The sequence below is a fragment of the Triticum dicoccoides genome, chromosome 2A (assembly GCF_002162155.2).
Source record: "Triticum dicoccoides isolate Atlit2015 ecotype Zavitan chromosome 2A, WEW_v2.0, whole genome shotgun sequence".
NCBI lineage: Eukaryota > Viridiplantae > Streptophyta > Magnoliopsida > Poales > Poaceae > Triticum > Triticum dicoccoides.
The window spans coordinates 83,281,449-83,304,276 of NC_041382.1; positions in this window are offsets into that span (position 1 = coordinate 83,281,449).

Consider the following 22,828-nt stretch of genomic DNA (forward strand, 5'->3'; position numbering starts at 1 on the left):
ACTTGACGTGTGCCCTCTAACATTCCGGTAGGCCAGTCGCCCTATATCTTTGACTTGTACACACACACAATTTCGATGGCTCTCTTCATCGATCTCGCACCCACCCACTTGATCCTCTCTTCGACTCTATCGATAGCTATGACACCTCCCTCTCTTCTCGTGGATTGCCCGACCCTCTATGTATGATATGGATAGGCCTCCATTTCACACACATTGCATGCAAAATTTTGTTTGAGATGTCATCGACACATATTCCCACAAATAATTCACGAAATCAACCCCCCACCCCACCCCCACCCCAAAACAAAAAACACTCACAAACACGGTTTGTATCTCACACACACACGTAGGTGGGGGACGTGCACGAAGAGAAGAGGTGCATGCACGGCGCACGTACTCCCGTCTCTTTCCCAACCACACCCGCGTGGGTACACGGTGGAGCTCATTTCTGTACGAAAAAGGCATCCCACGTGGTAATTTGGCACGTGTACTGGTTGTCCACTTGGTGGAGGGAGGATCGTCTACCACCGGTGAACAAACAAATTGCGACTTGATGTGTTATGTTAAAAAAAGAGGCAAACCATGTGGGGCCTACCTTAGAGGCAAGGCTCTATACACTGGAGTACTTTTGATGTGTCCCCTCAACTCGTAGAACAAGGAGAAGCTTGCTTAGTACGCCGTCTCCCCCGCCCACGGGCGCGGTGGCTCGCATGATGAGGTGAAGCTTGCTTACTACGCCTTACGCCTGTTGGAAATATGCCCTAGAGGCAATAATAAAATGATTATTATATTTCCTTGTTCATGATAATTGTCTATTATTCATGCTATAATTGTATTATCCGGAAATCGTAATACATGTGTGAATACATAGACCACAATGTGTCCCTAGTAAGCCTCTAGTTGACTAGCTCGTTGATCAACAGATAGTCATGGTTTCCTGACTATGGACATTGAATGTCATTGATAACGAGATCACATCATTAGGAGAATGATGTGATGGACAAGACCCAAACCTAAGCATAGCACAAAGATCGCGTAGTTCGTTTGCTGTAGCTTTTCTGGATGTCAAGTATCTTTTCCTTAGACCATGAGACCGTGTAACTCCCGGATACCGTAGGAGTGCTTTGGGTGTACCAAACGTCACAACATAACTGGGTGACTATAAAGGTACATTACAGGTATCTCCGAAAGTGTCTGCTGGGTTGGCATGAATCAAGACTGGGATTTGTCACTCTGTATGACGGAGAGGTATCTCTGGGCCCACTCGGTAATGCATCATCATAATGAGCTCAAAGTGACCAAGTGTCTGGTCACGGGATCATGCATTATGGTACAAGTAAAGTGACTTGCCGGTAACGAGACTGAACGAGGTATTGGGATACCGACGATCGAGTCTCGGGCAAGTAACGTACCGATTGACAAAGGGAATTGAGTACGGGATTGATTAGGTCCTCGACATCGTGGTTCATCCGATGAGATCATCGAGGAGCATGTGGGAGCCAACATGGGTATCCAGATCCCGCTGTTGGTTATTGACCGGAGAGTCGTCTCGGTCATGTCTACATGTCTCCCGAACTCGTAGGGTATACACACTTAAGGTTCGGTGACGCTAGGGTTGTAGAGATATGAGTATGCAGTAACCCGAAAGTTGTTCGGAGTCCCGGATGAGATCCCGGACGTCACGAGGAGTTCCGGAATGGTCCGGAGGTGAAGAATTATATATAGGAAGTGCAGTTTCGGCCATCAGGAGAGTTTTGGGGGTCAGCGGTATTGTACCGGGACCACCGGAAGGGGCCCGGGGGTCCACCGGGTGGGGCCACCCATTCCGGAGGACCTCATGGTCTGAAGTGGGGAGGGAACCAGCCCATAGTGGGCTGGTGCGCCCCCCCCCTTGGGCCCCCCATGCGCCTAGGGTTGGGAACCCTAGGGGAGGGGGCGCCTCCACTTGCCTTGGGGGGTACTCCACCCCCTTGGCCGCCCCCCCTAGGAGATCCCATCTCCTAGGGCCGGTGCACCCCCTAGGGGGCCTATATAAAGGGGGGAGGGAGGGCAGCCGCACCTCAAGCCTTGGCGCCTCCCTCTCCCCTGCTACACCTCTCCCTCTCGCAGAAGCTTGGCGAAGCCCTGCTACGGTGACTGCTGCATCCACCACCACGCTGTCGTGCTGCTGGATCTTCATCAACCTCTCCTTCCCCCTTGCTGAATCAAGAAGGAGGAGACGTCACGCTGACCGTACGTGTGTTGAACGCGGAGGTGCCGTCCGTTCGGCGCTAGGATCTCCGGTGATTTGGATCACGACGAGTACGACTCCCTCATCCCCGTTCTTTGAACGCTTCCGCTCGCGATCTACAAAGGTATGTAGATGCATCCGACCACTCGTTGCTAGATGAACTCATAGATGGATCTTGGTGAAAACGTAGGCATTTTTTTGTTTTCTGCAACGTTACCCAATAGTGGCATCATGAGCTAGGTCTATGCGTAGTTCTCTTTGCACGAGTAGAACACAATTTGTTGTGGGCGTAGATGTTGTCAACTTTATTGCCGCTACTAGTCTTATTTTGCTTCAGCGGTATTGTGGGATGAAGCGGCCCGGACCAACCTTATACGTACGCTTACATGAGACCGGTTCCACCGACTGACATGCACTAGTTGCATAAGGTGGCTGGCGGGTGTCTGTCTCTCCCACTTTAATTGGAGCGGATTCGACGAAAAGGGTCCTTATGAAGGGTAAATAGAAGTTGACAAATCACGTTGTGGATTTAACGTAGGTAAGAAAACGTTCTTGCTAGAACCCTCTTGCAGCCACGTAAAACTTGCAACAACAATTAGAGGACGTCTAACTTGTTTTTGCAGCAAGTGTTTTGTGATGTGATATGGCCAAAGTTGTGATGAATGATGAATGATATATGTGATGTATGAGATCATGTTCTTGTAATAGGAATCACGACTTGCATGTCGACGAGTATGACAACCGGAAGGAGCCATAGGAGTTGTCTTTATTTTTTGTATGACATGCGTGTCATTGAGAAACGCCATGTAAATTACTTTACTTTATTGCTAAACGTGTTAGCCATAGTAGTAGAAGTAATAGTTGGCGAGTAACTTCATGGAGACACGATGATGGAGATCATGATGATGGAGATCATGGTGTCATGCCGGTGACAAGATGATCATGGAGCCCCAAGATGGAGATCAAAGGAAGCTATATGATACTGGCCATATCATGTCACTATTATTTGATTGCATGTGATGTTTATCATGTTTTTGCATCTTGTTTACTTAGAATGACGGTAGTAAATAAGATGATCCCTCATAATAATTTCAAGAAAGTGTTCCCCTAACTGTGCACCATTGCTACAGTTCGTTGTTTCGAAGCACCACGTGATGATCGGGTGTGATAGATTCCAACGTTCACATACAACGGGTGTAAGACAGATTTACACATGCAAACACTTAGGTTGACTTGACGAGCCTAGCATGTACAGACATGGCCTCGGAACACAGAAGACTAAAAGGTCGAGCATGAGTCGTATAGAAGATACGATCAACATGAAGATGTTCACCGATGTTGACTAGTCCGTCTCACGTGATGATCGGACACGGCCTAGTTAACTCGGATCATGTTATACTTAGATGACTGGAGGGATGTCTATCTGAGTGGGAGTTCATTGAATAATTTGATTAGATGAACTTAATTGTCATGAACTTAGTCTAAAATCTTTACAACATGTCTTGTAGATCAAATGGCCAACGTTGTCCTCAACTTCAACGCGTTCCTAGAGAAAACCAAGCTGAAAGACGATGGCAGCAACTATACGGACTGGGTTCGGAACCTGAGGATCATCCTCATAGCTGCCAAGAAAGATTATGTCCTACAAGCACCGCTAGGTGAAGCACCTGCTCTCCCTGCAGAACAAGACGTTATGAACGCTTGGCAGACACGTTCTAATGATTACTCCCTCGTTCAGTGCAGCATGCTTTACAGCTTAGAACCGAGGCTCCAAAAGCGTTTTGAGAGACATGGAGCATATGAGATGTTCGAAGAGCTGAAAATGGTTTTTCAAGCTCATGCCCGGGTCGAGAGATATGAAGTCTCCGACAAGTTCTTCAGTTGTAAGATGGAGGAAAATAGTTCTGTCAGTGAGCACATACTCAAAATGTCTGGGTTGCATAACCGCTTGACTCAGCTGGGAGTTAATCAACCGGATGATGCGGTCATTGACAGAATCCTCCAGTCGCTTCCACCAAGCTACAAGAGCTTTGTGATGAACTTCAATATGCAGGGGATGGAAAAGACCATTCTTGAAGTATTTGCAATGCTGAAATCAGCAGAGGTAGAAGTCAAAAAAGAACATCAAGTGTTGATGGTGAATGAAACCACTAAGTTCAAGAAAGGCAAGGGTAAGAAGAACTTCAAGAAGGACGGCAAGGGAGTTGCCGCGCCCGGTAAGCAAGCTGCCGGGAAGAAGCCAAAGAATGGACCCAAGCCCGAGACTGAGTGTTTTTATTGCAAGGGAAGTGGTCACTGGAAGCGGAACTGCCCCAAATACTTAGCAGACAAGAAGGCCGGCATCACGAAAGGTATATGTGATATACATGTAATTGATGTGTACCTTACCAGTACTCGTAGTAGCTCCTGGGTATTTGATACCGGTGCGGTTGCTCACATTTGTAACTCAAAGCAGGAGCTGCAGAATAAGCGGAGACTGGCGAAGGACGAGGTGACGATGCGCGTCGGGAATGGTTCCAAGGTCGATGTGATCGCCGTCGGCACGCTACCTCTACATTTACCTACGGGATTAGTTTTAAACCTCAATAATTGTTATTTAGTGCCAGCTTTGAGCATTAACATTGTATCATGATCTCGTTTAATTCGAGATGGCTACTCATTTAAATCCAAGAATAATGGTTGTTCTATTTATATGAGAGATATGTTTTATGGTCATGCTCCAAAGGTGAATGGTTTATTCTTAATGAATCTCGAGCGTAATGCTACACATATTCATAGTGTGAATACCAAAAGATGTAAGGTTGATAATGATAGTCCCACATACTTGTGGCACTGCCGCCTTGGTCACATAGGTGTCAAACGCATGAAGAAGCTCCATGCAGATGGACTTTTAGAGTCTCTTGATTACGAATCATTTGACACGTGCGAACCATGCCTCATGGGTAAAATGACCAAGACTCCGTTCTCAGGAACAATGGAGCGAGCAACCAACTTATTGGAAATCATACATACTGATGTGTGCGGTCCAATGAGTGTTGAGGCTCGCGGTGGCTATCGTTATGTTCTCACCCTCACTGATGACTTGAGTAGATATGGGTATGTCTATTTAATGAAACACAAGTCTGAGACCTTTGAAAAGTTCAAGGAATTTCAGAGTGAGGTTGAGAATCAACGTGACAGGAAAATCAAGTTCTTGCGATCAGATCGTGGGGGAGAATACTTGAGTCACGAATTTGGCACACACTTAAGAAAATGTGGAATAGTTTCACAACTCACGCCGCCTAGAACACCTCAGCGTAATGGTGTGTCCGAACGTCGTAATCGCACTCTATTAGATATGGTGCGATCTATGATGTCTCTTACCGATTTACCACTATCATTTTGGGGCTATGCTTTAGAGACTGCCGCATTCACTTTAAATAGGGCTCCGTCGAAATCCGTTGAGACGACACCGTATGAATTATGGTTTGGGAAGAAACCTAAGCTGTCGTTTCTAAAAGTTTGGGGATGCGATGCTTATGTCAAGAAACTTCAACCTGAAAAGCTCGAACCCAAGTCAGAAAAATGCGTCTTCATAGGATACCCTAAAGAAACTATTGGGTATACCTTCTACCTCAGATCCGAAGGCAAGATCTTTGTTGCCAAGAATGGATCCTTTCTAGAGAAAGAGTTTCTCTCGAAAGAAGTAAGTGGGAGGAAAGTAGAACTTGATGAAGTATTACCTCTTGAACCGGAAAGTGGCGCAACTCAAGAAAATGTTCCTGAGGTGCCTGCACCGACTAGAGAGGAAGTTAATGATGATGATCATGAAACTTCAGATCAAGTTGCTACTGAACTTCGTAGGTCCACAAGGACACGTTCCGCACCAGAGTGGTACGGCAACCCTGTCTTGGAAATCATGTTGTTAGACAACGGTGAACCTTCGAACTATGAAGAAGCGATGGTGGGCCCGGATTCCGACAAATGGCTGGAAGCCATGAAATCCGAGATAGGATCCATGTATGAAAATGAAGTATGGACTTTCACTAACTTGCCCGATGATCGGCGAGCCATAGAAAATAAATGGATCTTTAAGAAGAAGATAGACGTGGATGGTAATGTGACCATCTATAAAGCTCGGCTTGTCGCTAAGGGTTATCGACAAGTTCAAGGGGTTGACTACGATGAGACTTTCTCACTTGTAGCGAAGCTGAAGTATGTCCGAATCATGTTAGCAATTGCCGCATTCTATGATTATGAGATATGGCAAATGGACGTCAAAACGACATTCCTTAATGGTTTCCTTAAGGAAGAATTGTATATGATGCAGCCGGAAGGTTTTGTCGATCCTAAGAATGCTGACAAGGTGTGCAAGCTCCAACGCTCGATTTATGGGCTGGTGCAAGCATCTCGGAGTTGGAACATTCGCTTTGATGAGATGATCAAAGCGTTTGGGTTTATGCAGACTTATGGAGAAGCCTGTGTTTACAAGAAAGTGAGTGGGAGCTCTGTAGCATTTCTCATATTATATGTAGATGACATACTTTTGATGGGAAATGATATAGTGCTTTTGGACAGCATTAAGGCCTACTTGAATAAGAGTTTTTCAATGAAGGACCTTGGAGAAGCTGCTTATATATTAGGCATCAAGATCTATAGAGATAGATCAAGACGCCTCATAGGTCTTTCACAAAGCACATACCTTGATAAGATATTGAAGAAGTTCAATATGGATCAGTCTAAGAAGGGGTTCTTGCCTGTGTTGCAAGGTGTGAAATTGAGCTCGGCTCAATGTCCGACCACGTCAAAAGATATAGAAGAGATGAGTGTCATCCCCTATGCCTCAGCCATAGGGTATATTATGTATGCCATGCTGTGTACCAGACCTGATGTAAACCTTGCCGTAAGTTTGGTAGGTAGGTACCAAAGTAATTCCGACAAGGAACACTGGACAACGGTCAAGAATATCCTGAAGTACCTGAAAAGGACTAAGGAAATGTTTCTCGTTTATGGAGGTGACGAAGAGCTCGTCGTAAAGGGTTACGTCGACGCTAGCTTCGACACAGATCTGGATGACTCTAAGTCACAAACCGGATATGTGTATATTTTGAATGGTGGGGCCGTAAGCTGGTGCAGTTGCAAGCAAAGCGTTGTGGCGGGATCTACATGTGAAGCGGAGTACATGGCATCCTCGGAGGCAGCACACGAAGCAGTCTGGGTGAAGGAGTTCATTACCGACCTAGGAGTCATACCCAATGCATCGGGCCCGATGGCTCTCTTCTGTGACAACACTGGAGCTATTGCCCTTGCCAAGGAGCCCAGGTTTCACAGGAAGACCAGGCATATCAAGCGTTGCTTCAACTCCATTCGTGAAAGTGTTCAAAATGGAGACATAGAGATTTGTAAAGTACATACGGACCTGAATGTAGCAGATCCATTGACTAAACCTCTCCCTAGAGCAAAACATGATCAACACCAGAATTCCATGGGTGTTCGATTCATAACAATGTAACTAGATGATTGACTCTAGTGCAAGTGGGAGACTATTGGAAATATGCCCTAGAGGCAATAATAAAATGATTATTATATTTCCTTGTTCATGATAATTGTCTATTATTCATGCTATAATTGTATTATCCGGAAATCCTAATACATGTGTGAATACATAGACCACAATGTGTCCCTAGTAAGCCTCTAGTTGACTAGCTCGTTGATCAACAGATAGTCATGGTTTCCTGACTATGGACATTGGATGTCATTGATAACAAGATCACATCATTAGGAGAATGATGTGATGGACAAGACCCAAAGCTAAGCACAGCACAAAGATCGTGTGGTTCGTTTGCTGTAGCTTTTCTGGATGTCAAGTATCTTTTCCTTAGACCATGAGATCGTGTAACTCCCGGATACCGTAGGAGTGCTTTGGGTGTACCAAACGTCACAACGTAACTGGGTGACTATAAAGGTACATTACAGGTATCTCCGAAAGTGTCTGTTGGGTTGGCACGAATCGAGACTGAGATTTGTCACTCCGTATGACGGAGAGGTATCTCTAGGCCCACTCGGTAATGCATCATCATAATGAGCTCAAAGTGACCAAGTGTCTGGTCACGGGATCATGCATTACGGTACGAGTAAAGTGACTTGCCGGTAACGAGACTGAATGAGGTATTGGGATACCGACGATCGAGTCTCGGGCAAGTAACGTACCGATTGACAAAGGGAATTGAGTACGGGATTGATTAGGTCCTCGACATCGTGGTTCATCCGATGAGATCATCGAGGAGCATGTGGGAGCCAACATGGGTATCCAGATCCCGCTGTTGGTTATTGACTGGAGAGTCGTCTCGGTCATGTCTACATGTCTCCCGAACCCGTAGGGCCTACACACTTAAGGTTCGGTGACGCTAGGGTTGTAGAGATATGAGTATGCAGTAACCCAAAAGTTGTTCGGAGTCCCGGATGAGATCCCGGACGTCACGAGGAGTTCCGGAATGGTCCGGAGGTGAAGAATTATATATAGGAAGTGCAGTTTCGGCCATCGGGAGAGTTTTGGGGGTCAGCGGTATTGTACCGGGACCACCGGAAGGGTCCCGGGGGTCCACCGGGTGGGGCCACCCATTCCGGAGGGCCTCATGGGCTGAAGTGGGGAGGGAACCAGCCCATAGTGGGCTGGTGCGCCCCCCCTTGGCCCCCCCCCATGCGTCTAGGGTTGGGAACCCTAGGGGAGGGGGCGCCTCCACTTGCCTTGGGGGTACTCCACCCCCTTGGCCGCCGCTCCCCTAGGAGATCCCATCTCCTAGGGCCGGCGCACCCCCCTAGGGGGCCTATATAAAGGGGGGGAGGGAGGGCAGCCGCACCTCAAGCCTTGGCGCCTCCCTCTCCCCTGCTACACCTCTCCCTCTTGCAGAAGCTCGGCGAAGCCCTGCTGCGGTGACTGCTGCATCCACCACCACGCCGTTGTGCTGCTGGATCTTCATCGACCTCTCCTTCCCCCTTGCTGGATCAAGAAGGAGGAGACGTCACGCTGACCGTACGTGTGTTGAACACGGAGGTGCCGTCCCATCGGCGCTAGGATCTCCGGTGATTTGGATCACGACGAGTACGACTCCGTCATCCCCGTTCTTTGAACGCTTCCGCTCGCGATCTACAAAGGTATGTAGATGCATCCGACCACTCGTTGCTAGATGAACTCATAGATGGATCTTGGTGAAAACGTAGGAAATTTTTTTGTTTTCTGCAATGTTACCCAACAATGCCCGCTCCCTCGCCCATGCGCATGGTGGCTCGCAGGACGAGGAGAAAAATTTACTACCCCCTCCGTTTACTCCTCGTCCCTACTACCTTGGTTATAGAGATTATATCATATTGTTTGGAATATATATGTCCTTTAGTAGATTTCAATATGAACTACTAGTACATACTCCAAACACTGATGTATATAGACGTATTTTAGAGTGTAGATTCACTCATTTTGCTCCGTATGTAGCACTCTCCCTCGCCCCTCGACCCTCGCCCACGTGGTGGACGTGCAGCAATTCATTCGGTCTCATATAGCCAGAACGATATATACTGCACTACCATTATTGCTCGACTTCCCGAAGAGGTGAAGAGCCAATAGCAAGGTTAATATTTTGGAGATGCCAAGCGCAAGGTTATAGGAGAACGAGTAGTAGGTGCCGCGTCATTTATAAATAAAGTTTTTTTTCTTCAGTGGCACGTACACAATATGATAGGTTCATATGGAGAGAAAAGGAAAGCGCTCCACTATATACATAGTCAGGATGGGCCAGCCTACACGATTGCTTGCTGGGGTTGCTCTCTTCACACTCTCTCGCACAAAACGACTGTGGCCACATCTCTAACATCTCGGTGGATCACGTCCGCTTGGGGAAGGGGTGGATGCTTAGTGTAGATGCGGTGGCCGTCGCTGACGGCAAAAACCCACTGTCGGCACGTCCCGATCAGGGGTCCCCGCCATTCTTTCTCACAAAGCCGGTGAGGTTGCCTTCGTCCCTTGCTCACTGCCGCGACGTGGGCAGTTGCCGCCTCCCGCCACCCTCCTCAAGGTTGAGCTACGCCCCTCAGGTACAACTCCCTTTACAGCCGGCTTGCACCACTGCTCTAGCTGCCCACATCACTCCCTGTGGATATTTCTCTACTTATTTGCCCCACACATACATCTACTGGCTTCTACGTACTGTATTTGTGATGAGTTTATGTCTCATCAACTAGTCCCAGTAATCTTATTCTAATCACGCTTGTTCAATTTCTTTGCCACAGGGATGCTCATCTCAATTTCGGTGAAACTGCACAAAATGATCCAATGGTCAAAAGGTTGCAAACTTCATTTATTATGAAGCTCGAACGTTGCCAGCAAATTGAAGCCTGGTCAGGGTTCACGGTTCAAGGGCTAGGGACTGCATGGATCGTTTTTTCTTTAGCTGCCTCTGTTCCAAAATAAGTGTCAACTTTAGTAGTAGTACAACTTCGTACTAAAGTTTGCACAAAGTTGAGAAACTTATTTTGGAACGGAGGGAGTACATATTTGCTATGATTTGTCAATCATTGAGATGCAATAGTATGCATGTTAGTCTCCTTTGTATTTGATGAAATGTTGCAACGGGCAACCTTGGACGCAAGATACATGTAACAGAAGCTGGAAGCTTCATAGCATTGTACAAATTTATCTCGCTGATAAATTACAGTACGTACTATACTAGTACTTCCTCCGTTCCTAAATATAAGTCTTTGTAGAGATTTCACCATGAACCACATGCGGGTGTATATAGATGCATTTTAAGTGTAGATTCATTCATTTTGTTCCGTATGTAGTGGAATCTCTACAAAGACTTATATCTACTAGTAATAGCTAGCCCCCACTACTAGGAATTCTCTATCCTCTCCTTGAGCCACATCGTCAAAATTGATATAGCCGTTAGATGAAGTAAATCAGTCCATAATAGTCGTCTGATCTTGATGTTGAGAGGCTCCGCACTAAACCACATGAAAGCATGCAGAAATACCGTGCCACATGCATGTGAGTGGGTTTTAAATCACATCAACATGTCTACATGCAAGCATGCACCGGTAGCATGCATGTAAGTGAGCTTTTAAGTCCCATTGACATGTCAAAAAGAAAAATATAATCCCATTATGCAGTAGGAGTTGGCTTATCTTTTTTCCTTACGTGGGATGATCTAAATGATGATGGGAGTTTATTTAGTTTGGCTACCACATTTGTCATGCGGTTATAGAGTTTTTTTTGTTCTATGAAATCGATAATTTTGCGCAGAGAGATATACCAATGTTCCACGCCAACGCGCGGGGACTCATCTAGTAATATTTAGGAACGGAGGGAGTACTATGTAAAGAGTTAGGTGTCGCACGGTGATAGTGCGAGGTGGGCCATGTAATCACCGAGCCTGCATGTTTTCACTGCTCTTGCATGCCTCCGCTGTAAGAATGGAGAAATTGTAATCTAGTAGTAGTATACCTCCTTTCGCCGAAAGCGTGGGACATCCAGCAGTCCTACCACCTCAGTAATAAAGACCAATGAGCCGTCAAATCACATAGACCCAGCAGTAAGTTGGACAGACGAAGCAACCATCACTCTTGCGCCAGTGAGAGGTCGCGTCCGCTCTACCCGGGCATGAATGCGGGACCGGTTCTTTGGAGCGGCGCTGGCCGTTTCAGGCGGGAAGCGCGCGTGGGCGATGGAGGGGCTTTGGGTGGGCCAGGCTGGTCAGGAGCGGGCGTGGCAGCTGTCCGCATGTCCCTATAGGACACGCCCGGAAATGAGAGGATGCACCGACTCTCGCGGCTAAAATCGTACACTACACAACATCTCTTTGTAGGAGTAGGTCGATCTGTCACTCTCTCTAACACACACATGGTGTTAAACACACACACACACACACACCTTGGTCCCGTTGCACCTTCTAACGTGACTTATTACACCTAGACGGAGGGAGTAGTAAGTATACGAGATACGGTGGCACACTGACTTAAGTCGAATAGAAGTGCCCAAAATTTATGTGCATGTTATAATAAGGATTCGCTTAAAATAGTACGTGAGCGAACAGAGGGATCGATTGGACAGTGTTCTCGAGCAGTAGCAAGATGTGTGAGGTAAGATACACGGCTGGCGCTTTTAATTTTTCTTATTAATTTGTTTGTTTCACCCTCTGACTGGTGGGACCCAACGTACTACGTGGAGAGAGGTAAGGTGACTAAGGCTGCATTATTTCTGCACCACTGTGGATAGTCTTACCACCAAAGCCACATGACACGATTATGATTGAAATCCCAACGACTCCCACACACACAAAAAAACACGGCATGCTTGTCACACGAATCCAAGAATGTATAAAAGGTTATTTCCCTCTTGTTAAACATAACGGTAGGGTTGTGTAGCTGGTTAGCCTGTTCGCTCATCAAACTTGAGGTCTCGGGTTCGATAACTACACTTGAGCATAGTTTGTGCCAGGAGGATTCTTTGACTGGTCAAAATGTTTTCTAGGGTTTGCACGCTTCACACTCTCTCTCCAGTATATATATACATGCTGGAGCCTCAGCGCTTGTAGTTGCTCTCTTCACACTCTCTCGCCCTCTCCCGCTGGAGCCTCTGCGCTTGTAGTTGCTCTCTTCACACTCTCTCGCCCTCTCAAGATCTAAACAAGACTTCGTTGGCCTCTCTCTCCCCTCACTGCTGCTCAAAGAGCCGGCAGGATCCGCCCGCCGGGAAGGGAAGGAGGCTTAATGCTATCACCGTCGGCGAGGGACTATCGGCGCAGCTGTTCACTTTCCACCCAGCGGCGGCGCGGGAGGGCCTCCGACCCCTTCTTCTTTGCCGCCATCTCGTCGCCCACCGAACCATGCCCCAAGAACCTTAAGGTATAATTTACTTACTCCAGATGCATTGCTCTAGCTGCATGTATATCATGAATCTAGGACGTGGTTCAAAGAGGAAAGGAGTCGGGGAAAGTAGTGGGAAAAGTTGTATATAGCATGAATCTAGGACGTGGTTCAAAGAGGAAATGAAGTGGGAAAGTTGTATAGCATTAATCTAGGACGTGGTTCAAAGAGTAAAGGAATGGGGGAAAGTAGTGGGGAAAGTTGTTTCGCATAAATCTAGGACGTGGTTCAAAGAGGAAAGGAAGGGGCGAAAGTACTAGTTCAAAAAGGAAAGGAAGGGACAAGGCTGTAGAGTTTGAGCAGGACTAGATTTGCTGTGCTCACATAGGGAAAGGCGTCTAAAGATAAGAAAACTGGGACCAACACAAATATGCTCCTTGGTTGTTTGTTCTTTATTGCAACAGACTGTGCATGACCATAGTACATCGGTAGATGCACATGGTGCTGGTGCGTCCATTGTCCCGTGCAACTCATTAGCTGTTGTTAATCTAAGGCCCTGTTTGGTTAAAAACTCCCTAGTCCCTACCTGCTGGGTTCCAGGGACTAAACATGGACTAGAGGTTATTAAATGACATGCTAAAAGACCATGTTACCCCTAGTAATGAACTAATAGAGACAAGGTGCGATGCGTGGTAGGGGCAATTGTTGGAAAAAGTCCCAAAAAGACTCCCTCGGGGTCTTCTTTCTTTAGTCCCAAATGCCCACTTTTAGTCCCTAAAAGTCCCTCCTCTTTGGTTTAGATGGGACTGACACGGAGTTTTTTTAGTCCCTACACCAAAATGTCCCTGTAAACAAACACCCTCTAATAATGCCGCTGGAAAATTGATGCAATGCCACAGTTAAAAGCAAATTACATGTTTAACAAATTTTATTGTTAATATAATCTCTATGTTAATATTAATCAATGGCACTATTTGAGAAATGCTACTGTCTTTCTTTCTTTCCCATTTAGATAAGGTAGATGCTTCTTTTTGTTGGCTTCTGTGTCATCCACCGTTGTTGACCACTAATTGTTTCCTTTGCACCTCTATGTAAACAGGGTTATCTGCTTCACCTCGTTGCCATTGTGACCTTTTGTTGCACTGCACAAAACACTTTTGTTTTAAGAGTGTTTTGTGCAATTCAACCAAAATGTCACACCGACAACGTTGCTTGATTGCTTGATCTTAGTGGAACTGCACAAGAGGAGATCTTACTTCCTATCCGTTAAGGCGAATTTGGTTCAGATCTTCTTCTTGTGAGTTGTTTAAATTCCGCATCATGAGAGGTCAGTACTAGCCTTCTTTCACATGATTCTGCAGTGTGCATTCATATGTTGTGCTACTTGTACGATAATGTTGCTTGATTTTAGTGAACTACACAAATGGAGACAAGACTTCCAATCTGTATGTGCACCATAATATCCCATTGAGGTAAGATAAGGATATTTCACAACTGTTGGCCTGTATTTTGCCACTTTCATCAGAAAATTAAGTTTAGTACTATACTTGTGCTCCCTAATTGACATGCCAAATCTTACATTGAAGGCGAAGCTTGTTTGTTATTGAACCAAGTGATGAAGGGGAAGAACAAGGGGAAGAAAAACAAAAATCAACTCCCGGTGCTGTAATGAAGCACTAGAACTGTGATGACACAAGTAATGATATAGTTTTGCATCTTAATTTATTGCTATGGATGGAACGAGCAATTGTTTTGCCACTGATTTGATGCCACTCTTAATGTAATACTCCCTCCGTCTCAAAATTCTTGTCTTAGATTTGTCTAAATACGGATGTATCAAGTCACATTTTAGTATTAGGTACATCCGTATCTAGACAATTCTAAGACAAGAATTTTGAGACGGAGGGAGTATGTAATTATCTCTACTTGTGCAAACAGGGATGATCTTTGAAGATACCATATATTTTAGTGGAACTGCACAAGAAGATGTTGGAAACATTAAACTAATCGAGGAGTATATAGTAAGCATGGCCACCACCGTAGATAGCAACAGATGGTTCCGGAGAATTGCTTCATCTGTATGCTCTACACAATAAGCCTCCTGACAAAGGTTGGTACTCGCCCACTGATTTCATCCATATGATTGAGCTTTCTCATCTCTATTGGTGTTGTGCTACTGTTTAGATACTGTCATGAAAAAGTGGTATTGTCCTTGAGAAGTGCTTCATCTGTGCTGTTTTAAATATTTCCTTTCCTTTTTCGAGCAAACAGTGATGCTAGCATTTAGTAGTCCTCTTGTCTTTGCACAACAGGATCATCTTCCTTTGAAGAAGAATATGGAGTACGTGAAGTGACTAGTTCCGATTATGCCAGGATGAAGAAGCCCTGTCTATCTTATCATCAGAAGGAGCAGTTGAAGGATGGTTACATTACTCCCCACAAGACCAAACTAACTTCAGCTCAGAAGGACTGACAAAATCTCCATTTTTTTTTGCTGTGATGTGCGAGTACAATGTTGTTCTAGGATTCTTTCTGGTGGGTTCCATTTTTCTAAAAGTCTGCTCTACACGGACCATGTATGTGCCTGTTGAAACTGTCAATTCATAGTACAGTTTGCTCTATACTAATCACTTTTTTGTATTTGTGCAAACAGGGGTGCTCAGCTTGATTTCAATGGGAACTGCACAAAATGTTCATGAATACATCCAATCATTCATTTCCACCACAAGAAAGGAGGTGCCGATAAGTTCAAGGCATTGCAACATATAAGGGCGAAATCATACAAGCTACGCGCGAATTTGGTTGATTTTGGTGGAACTGCACAAAAAGAACAGCTGGTTTATTTAGCATGAGGTGCCATGTCAATGTCCGAACTGATGGAAAACCCTGCCCATTCCACACTCGTAGGCATTTGATATTTTGGAATGGGACAACCTTGTTAAATTTTTCTCATTGATTTTAGCAAGACATGCGTTTGATATTTTCGAATGGGATGCCCTTTGCTGTCAGCAGCGTTGATCAATTTTTTCTTTATTCTTTAGTTGTGAAGTAAATATTGCCTCTGACATGTGAGTCGCTGAGATGCATAATCATCGATTGTTTTGAATGTTCTCTATGAATTGCCAGGCCTATGTGTTTGATTGCAATGTACAGAAACGCTAAAAAGCTGCTCAAACTCTTTGTACTCCTTCTGTTCCTTTTTACTTCACACATTGTGAAAGTGCATACTTTTTTGTATAAGATTGGTCAAAGTAGAGATACTTTGACTGCAGACAAAACTTGTATACAGACTAGAAAGGACCGGAGGGAGTACATGTGAAACTGCTGCAAACAAGGTGATCACCTTGGGAATAATGCTAGTACGTATTGTTTTGCATGTTCATCCAATGCCAGTGATACAGGAATTCGAACTAATCAAAATAAATTCATTCATACATGGTCGGATTTCATATAAACATGCCAGATTTCGTTACATTTCATACATTCTTCAACTAAAAAGGGGTGCACTGGAGGTATAATTAATTAACCGAAGCTACCCACCTGTGTCCCGCTGAGCCGAACAGAAGCTTCAGTGACTTAACTTCAGGTGCAGTTGCGTAATTGACATGTGGCCTATTGGGCCCATGTGTTAGTCAGCCAACTACACCAGCAGTTAAGTAGAAGCAGCGTTATTCTCCAGCAGAACTCCCCGACTCCACGTCGCCGCCAAGAAGCTAACCGTCCGTCAATGGTCAACCCGCCTAGCTTGGCTTCAACAGGAGGGTAGCAGCGGTGGCCTTACTTGGACCCGAGCGGTGGCGACCTACCGTGTTCTACTCTTCCTCATTTTCTGTGTGGCGCGGCCTCGTTGGCTGCGGGGCGGGGCCTCGGCGGAGCCGGCGATGTACTTTGTCTCGTTGCCGGCGGGCGGCGCCTCAGCGGAGCGGTGGAAATCCTCCCCCGTGTTGCCGGCAGGGTGGGGCCTCGGCTGAGCCGGTGATGTCCCCTGCCTCGTTGTTGGCGGGGCGGGGCCTCGGCGGAGCCGGCGGTGTCCTCTGCCTCGTTGTTGGCACCGTGGGGCCTCGGCGAAGTAGGGCCTCGTCGACGCCAGCGGAGCGGGGACTCATCGGAGCCGGCATTGTCCTCTGCCTCATCCTCGGTCTCGCCAAACAGCGCCTCGCCCGTTTCATCGCCCTCTTTGCTAGCCTCTTTGTAGGCGGCCGCAGCCTCCGCCACCCGCATGCGGTATCGCCAGCGCTCGAGGCGGCCCTTGCGGGCGGAGCGGTACGAGTAGAGCAGCGCCTCCTGCTCCGCCCGCTCTGCGGCGATCTGCTCCTCCGCCTGCAGGTGCTCCTGGAGGAGATGATGGTTGTAGGCGGCGTCGGCCTGCGCCTCCCGGAACTGCTCCTGACAAATCTGCCTCACACTGTCCATATATTGGGCACAGGCCTCGCCGATGGTCATGGTGCAATGCACCGGCTAGGATGGCGTGGAGTAGGGGGTTGGCGCCGGATCATCGACTACCATGTTCTCCATTGGGACGTGTCGTCCTCCGGCTGCCTGCCGGCCAGCCGGTCGGCAGCAATGGCTGCCATCTCCTTGTGGTCCATCGTCCGCCCGTCCCGAAGATCGCTGGAGCGCGAGGAAGCCATGGTGGGCAGTAGTGGTGTGGACAGGAGAAAGGGAACGGATGTGGATGACTGCGGCTATGGCCGGCGCAACAGTTTATATAGCAATGGTGGGCGGGCGGAGGGACGGACATGTGGCGCCGGAGTAGCCGCCTCAGCAACCGTGTATCGTTAATGTGGGCGGCAGATGGACGGACGGACGACACTTGTGTCGTTTGAAGGCGGAGCAATCGCCTACACCGGGAAGTGGGGCGGACGGCGCTGACTGTTTCGGGTGGAAAGCGCGCGCGGGCGAGGAGATGACTTTACTTGGAGAGGATGACAATGGGGACCCACCAGGTCCATAGTCTCACGTACGCAAGTGCCTCCTTATTATATATATATGTATAAAACTATACTCCCTCCGTCTAGGTGAATAAGTCGTATTAGAAGGTCCATCACGACCTAGGTGCAAGCAGATTGGTGGGAAAAAGAATATTTCTCTCTTCTAAACACAACATTTAATCACAGCAGTTAAGAGGATGCGTTATTAGCTACCCATGCAGGACATCATAATTCATAGCATGCAAAGCACTTTTATTTCTTGCCTAATAACCGCATGGACGTGCTGCATGCATTGGTCCTTGCCCGAGCAAAAAAAAGGGAGGAAAGGGGTTTCCACGGGAGACAACGAGGCAGAGGTGGAAGCGCTCGCTGGAGTAATTTATTTTGCTTCCCCCTGGTTTCCTGACACCACGGTCCCACGCCATTGTCAACCTATGTAGTAGTCAATAAACGAGAGAATTGCATAAGAAGCGACCGACAGCTGGGACCGAGCAGCTCGAGCAGTATTTGTGCTTTTGAGGTGTGAGCACTGCAGAGTTTTTCGATGTTTAGCCCAGATATTAATTTTTCTCCTCTAAACAGCAGCGAAAACATCGCTGCAGGTATTAACTGGGCGGGCTGTGGCCCGTCTAGCCCAGTCCAGATATCCAGCCCAGATATTAATTTTTTCCAAGCTGAAAATGGCTAGCCCAGCTACACTTTTTTTAGGAATACCCAGGCAAGGTCAAGTTGTTATTCTCCGCCCCGTTGGGCTGCAAATCTTTCCTAGGAGGGATGCATTAGGCTTAACAAGAAAATGGGCTTTAAGAAATAATAAATGGGATGTAATTATAAAAACTGGGCAGTAACTATAAAAAAATGCACCAAACACGTGATTACTTTATAAAATATTATTTTTGGATATTGAAAATTTTAATTTCATTAATTGTTGCGAGCACAATGTTTCGTTGGATTTTTACGTAATATAAATTTATATTGAAATTGTATTTAATCTGACTAGAAATTTTGGGATAAAAATATTTCGGATCCCATCAAAATGTGGGAAATTTTATTGAATTCCGTTTTGAACGGTTGGTTGAAATGGGTTGTACTTTTAACAAACTGTAAATGGGCTGTAGTAAATTCCATTAGAATTAAAAAATGGGCTACACATTCTTATAAATCTCAAATGGGCTATAAGTTCTCTGCTACACACTTCTGGCCTTACTAACTTGACGCGTCCCCTAAAAAAACACAGTTGACGCGTATGCAAGGCTTTGTCAACTTATAGTCAATACAGGGTTCTAGCATTAGTGGCCGTTGGATGTCCATCCAACGGATGCCGTGCTTCTTCTTCAATCTCGGATATTCTAGCTTCACCCGCCCAAAAAATGATTCCTCCCCCTCCGTTTCGGAAGCTGACATGTGGGCCTACTAAGTTGATGTACCAAGGGCTTTGTCAACTTAGTCAATATAAACGATTCTAGCTGCAGTGATCGTATGATGTCCATCCAACGGCCGTAGTGCTTCTTCAACCTCTGGTTTTCTTGCTCCAGCCGCCCAAAGCAGCGCCGGTCATGCCGCCTGCTCCTGCCTCCCGTGGCCGGCTGTGCTGCCGCGGAGGCCTCACCGCCCCTACTATTCCCACCGCTGGCCAGGCCCTGCGGCGACGGCAGCCTCACACCGCAGCCGAACGAGTGAACCTTCATACTCCTCTCCGCATGGGAATCCAATGCCACGTCTTCACCGGCTCCGCGTCGTCCCCTTCCTAGGCCTCGCCGTCGTCCACCGCCCTGGTGCTCTCGGCGCGGCGTGGTTAACATGGTCAAGGAACGACTTCCATCAGACGTGGACTGTACGTGGAGAGGCTGACAGCTGGGTCCATGGCGGCAACAAGGAAGTGCCTCCTTATTACGCAGAAAATAATGATTCCTCCACCTGACAGCAAGGACCCACCGGACGGGCCACCAGTATTTTGCGAAAAAATCGTTTCCCCCTGACTGCTGGAACCAACCGGACGGGCCACCGTATTTCGCGAAAAAAACGTTCCTCCCACTGTCAGCTCGGATCCATTGGAAGTGCCTCCTTATTACGCACAAAAAATGAATACTCCACCGGCTAGCTGGGACCCACCTTGCTGGGAGGCTGACTTGTGGGCCTACTAAGTTGACGGGGACGAAGGGCTTTGTCAACTTAGTCAATATGAACGATTCTAGCTCCAGTGACCGTATGATGTCCATCCAACGGCCGTAGTGCTTCTTCAACCTCTGGTCTTCTTGCTCCAGCCGCCCAAAGCAGTGCTGGTCGTGCCGCATGCTCCTGCCTCCCGTGGCCGACTGTCCTGCCGCAGAGGCCTCACCGCCCCCAACTATTCCCACCGCTGGCCAGGCCCTGCGGCGATGGAAGCCTCACACCGCAGCCGAACCAGTGAACCCTCGTAGTCCTCTTCACGCGGGCTTCCACTGCCGCGTAGTCCCCTTCCTAGGCCTCGCCGTCGTCCACCGCCGTGGTGCTCTCCGCGCGGCATCGTCAACGTGGTCAAGGAACGACTTCCATCGGAAGAGTACTATACGTGGAGAGGCTGACAGCTGGGTCCACGGCCACAACCCTGTTTTTTTGTGATTTGCCAAGTAAGTCGCTTTGTCAGGCCTGTTGGGCTGCAAATCTTTCAAGACGAGGAGAGCTTTCATTCGGCTGGCCGAGAAAATGGCCCATCAGTAATGAGAAATGGGTTGTACATTTTTAAAACACATCAAACCGGCAATTAGTTTCAAATATATTTTTTTTCATTTCAAGATTTTAAATTACGTTAATTTTTATGCGTGGAGAATATTTTGGATTTTATATTGATATACATTTATTTTTAAAATCAGTTTGAATGCGAGTCGAAATTTCGGGATTAAAAACAGTTCGGACCGCACCGAAATATGCAAAATTTCATATAATTTTTTAACCATTACCACAATATGGGTTGTAATGCTAACAAAAAGAATATGGGCTCCAAAAATAAACCTTAAGAATTAGCAAATGGGATGTAAATAATTAGAAATAATGGCAGATGGGTTGTATGTTGTTTTCCAAAGATTTGAGGCTTTCCTAAAAAAAAGGTTGACGCACAAGCACTGACTGTTGGATGTCCATCCAACGGTCGTCGTGCTTCTTCAATCTCTGCTCTTCCTGCTCCAGCCGCTCAAACAAGCACCGACGGGACTGTCTGCTCCCTCCTCCTCGCGGCCGGCTGTGCTGCCGCGCAGGCCTCACCGCCCGACCGTACTCCCATCGCTGGCCTAGCCATCCCTCTACTCACCCACACCTGCTATTATTCTCCGGCGACGGCAGACGAACTAGTAAACCCTCGTACAGTCGTACTCCCCTCCGCGTGGGAAACAACTGCCGAGTCTTCCCTGCCTCCGTGTCGTCCCCTTCCTAGGCCTCGCCGTCGTCCACAACCCTGGTGCTCTTGGCGCGGTGTGGTCAACATGGTCAAGGAACGACTTCCATCAGACGTGGACTGTACGTGGAGAGGCTGACAGCTGGATCCACGGCCGCAGCAAGGAAGTGCCTCCTTATTACACGGAAAATAATGATTCCTTCACCTGACAGCTGGGACCCACCAGACGGGCCACTGTATTTCACGAAAAAAACGTTTCCCCCTGACTGCTGGGACCCACCAGCTACATCTTCGCACGCAAGGAAGTGCGTCCGGGCAAAAAAACAACGATTCGCCCCCTGACTGCTGGGACCCACCAGCTACATCTTCACAGGCAAGGAAGTGCCTGATAGTCGGGACCCACCTGGTCGAAACATACGTAGCATTGTCATTCTGGTCGCGAACGTGTACGTACATATTGGTCGATGTAGAGGCGCGCACGTGTTGTAGTAGAGGCACGCACATAGCATGTACACGTACGTATAGCGACCAGGGTGCAAGAAAGAGAATACGGCCACGTATGTGTACATACGGGCGGGGTCTCGAACGCCTACTCGCGCATACGTACGGCCAGGGCTCGTGTACATGGCTGGGTCGGAACGGAGAACAACGTCATCCTCGTGTTCATGGGGAGGTAACGGAATGCGTCGTGTTCATGGGGAGGTAACGGAATGCGTCGTGTTCATGGGGAGGCAACGGAACGCGTGGGAGCCAACCGGCTGGGTCGGAACGGAATGCATGGTCGTGTTCATCGGGAGGGCTTGGACGGAACAGGCAATGGAAACGAGGCCTGGCGTACTGCAAAGCGGAGGAAACGGCCTTGTGTTCGACCGGCCACGTTCGAAACGGGATCCTGTTCATCGGGAGGGGTCTGGCGTACCGCAAAACGGAGGAAACGGACCTCCTACGGTCGAAACGGGGGTCCTGTTGATGGGAAGGGATGTGGCGTACCGCAAAACGGATGAAACGGACTTGTGTTGGAGTGCTACGGTCGAAACAGGGGTCCTGTTCATCGGGAGGGGTGTGGCGTACCGCAAAACACGACTCCACGGGATACTGTTCATCTGCACCGTCGACCCCCTCCAGCCTCCACCAGCTACTGTTCATGCACCGTCGACCTCCTCCAGCCTCCACCTGCGACTGTTCATCCACGGGCTCCTGTTCATCCAACCTCCACCGCGCGCTACTCCACCAGCTACTGTTCAACAAGCCCTCTCCACGGGCTCCTGTTCAACCACCCCTCCACGGGCTACTGTTCATCCTGCCCTCCACCGTCTACTGTTCATCCTGCCCTCCATGGGGTGGTCCTATTCATCCAGCCCTCCACGGGGTCCTATTCATCCAGCCCCAACCGGCTCGATCGATCGGGGTCCTATTCATCCAAAGGCAACACCACGGGGTCCTGTTCATCCACCCCCACCG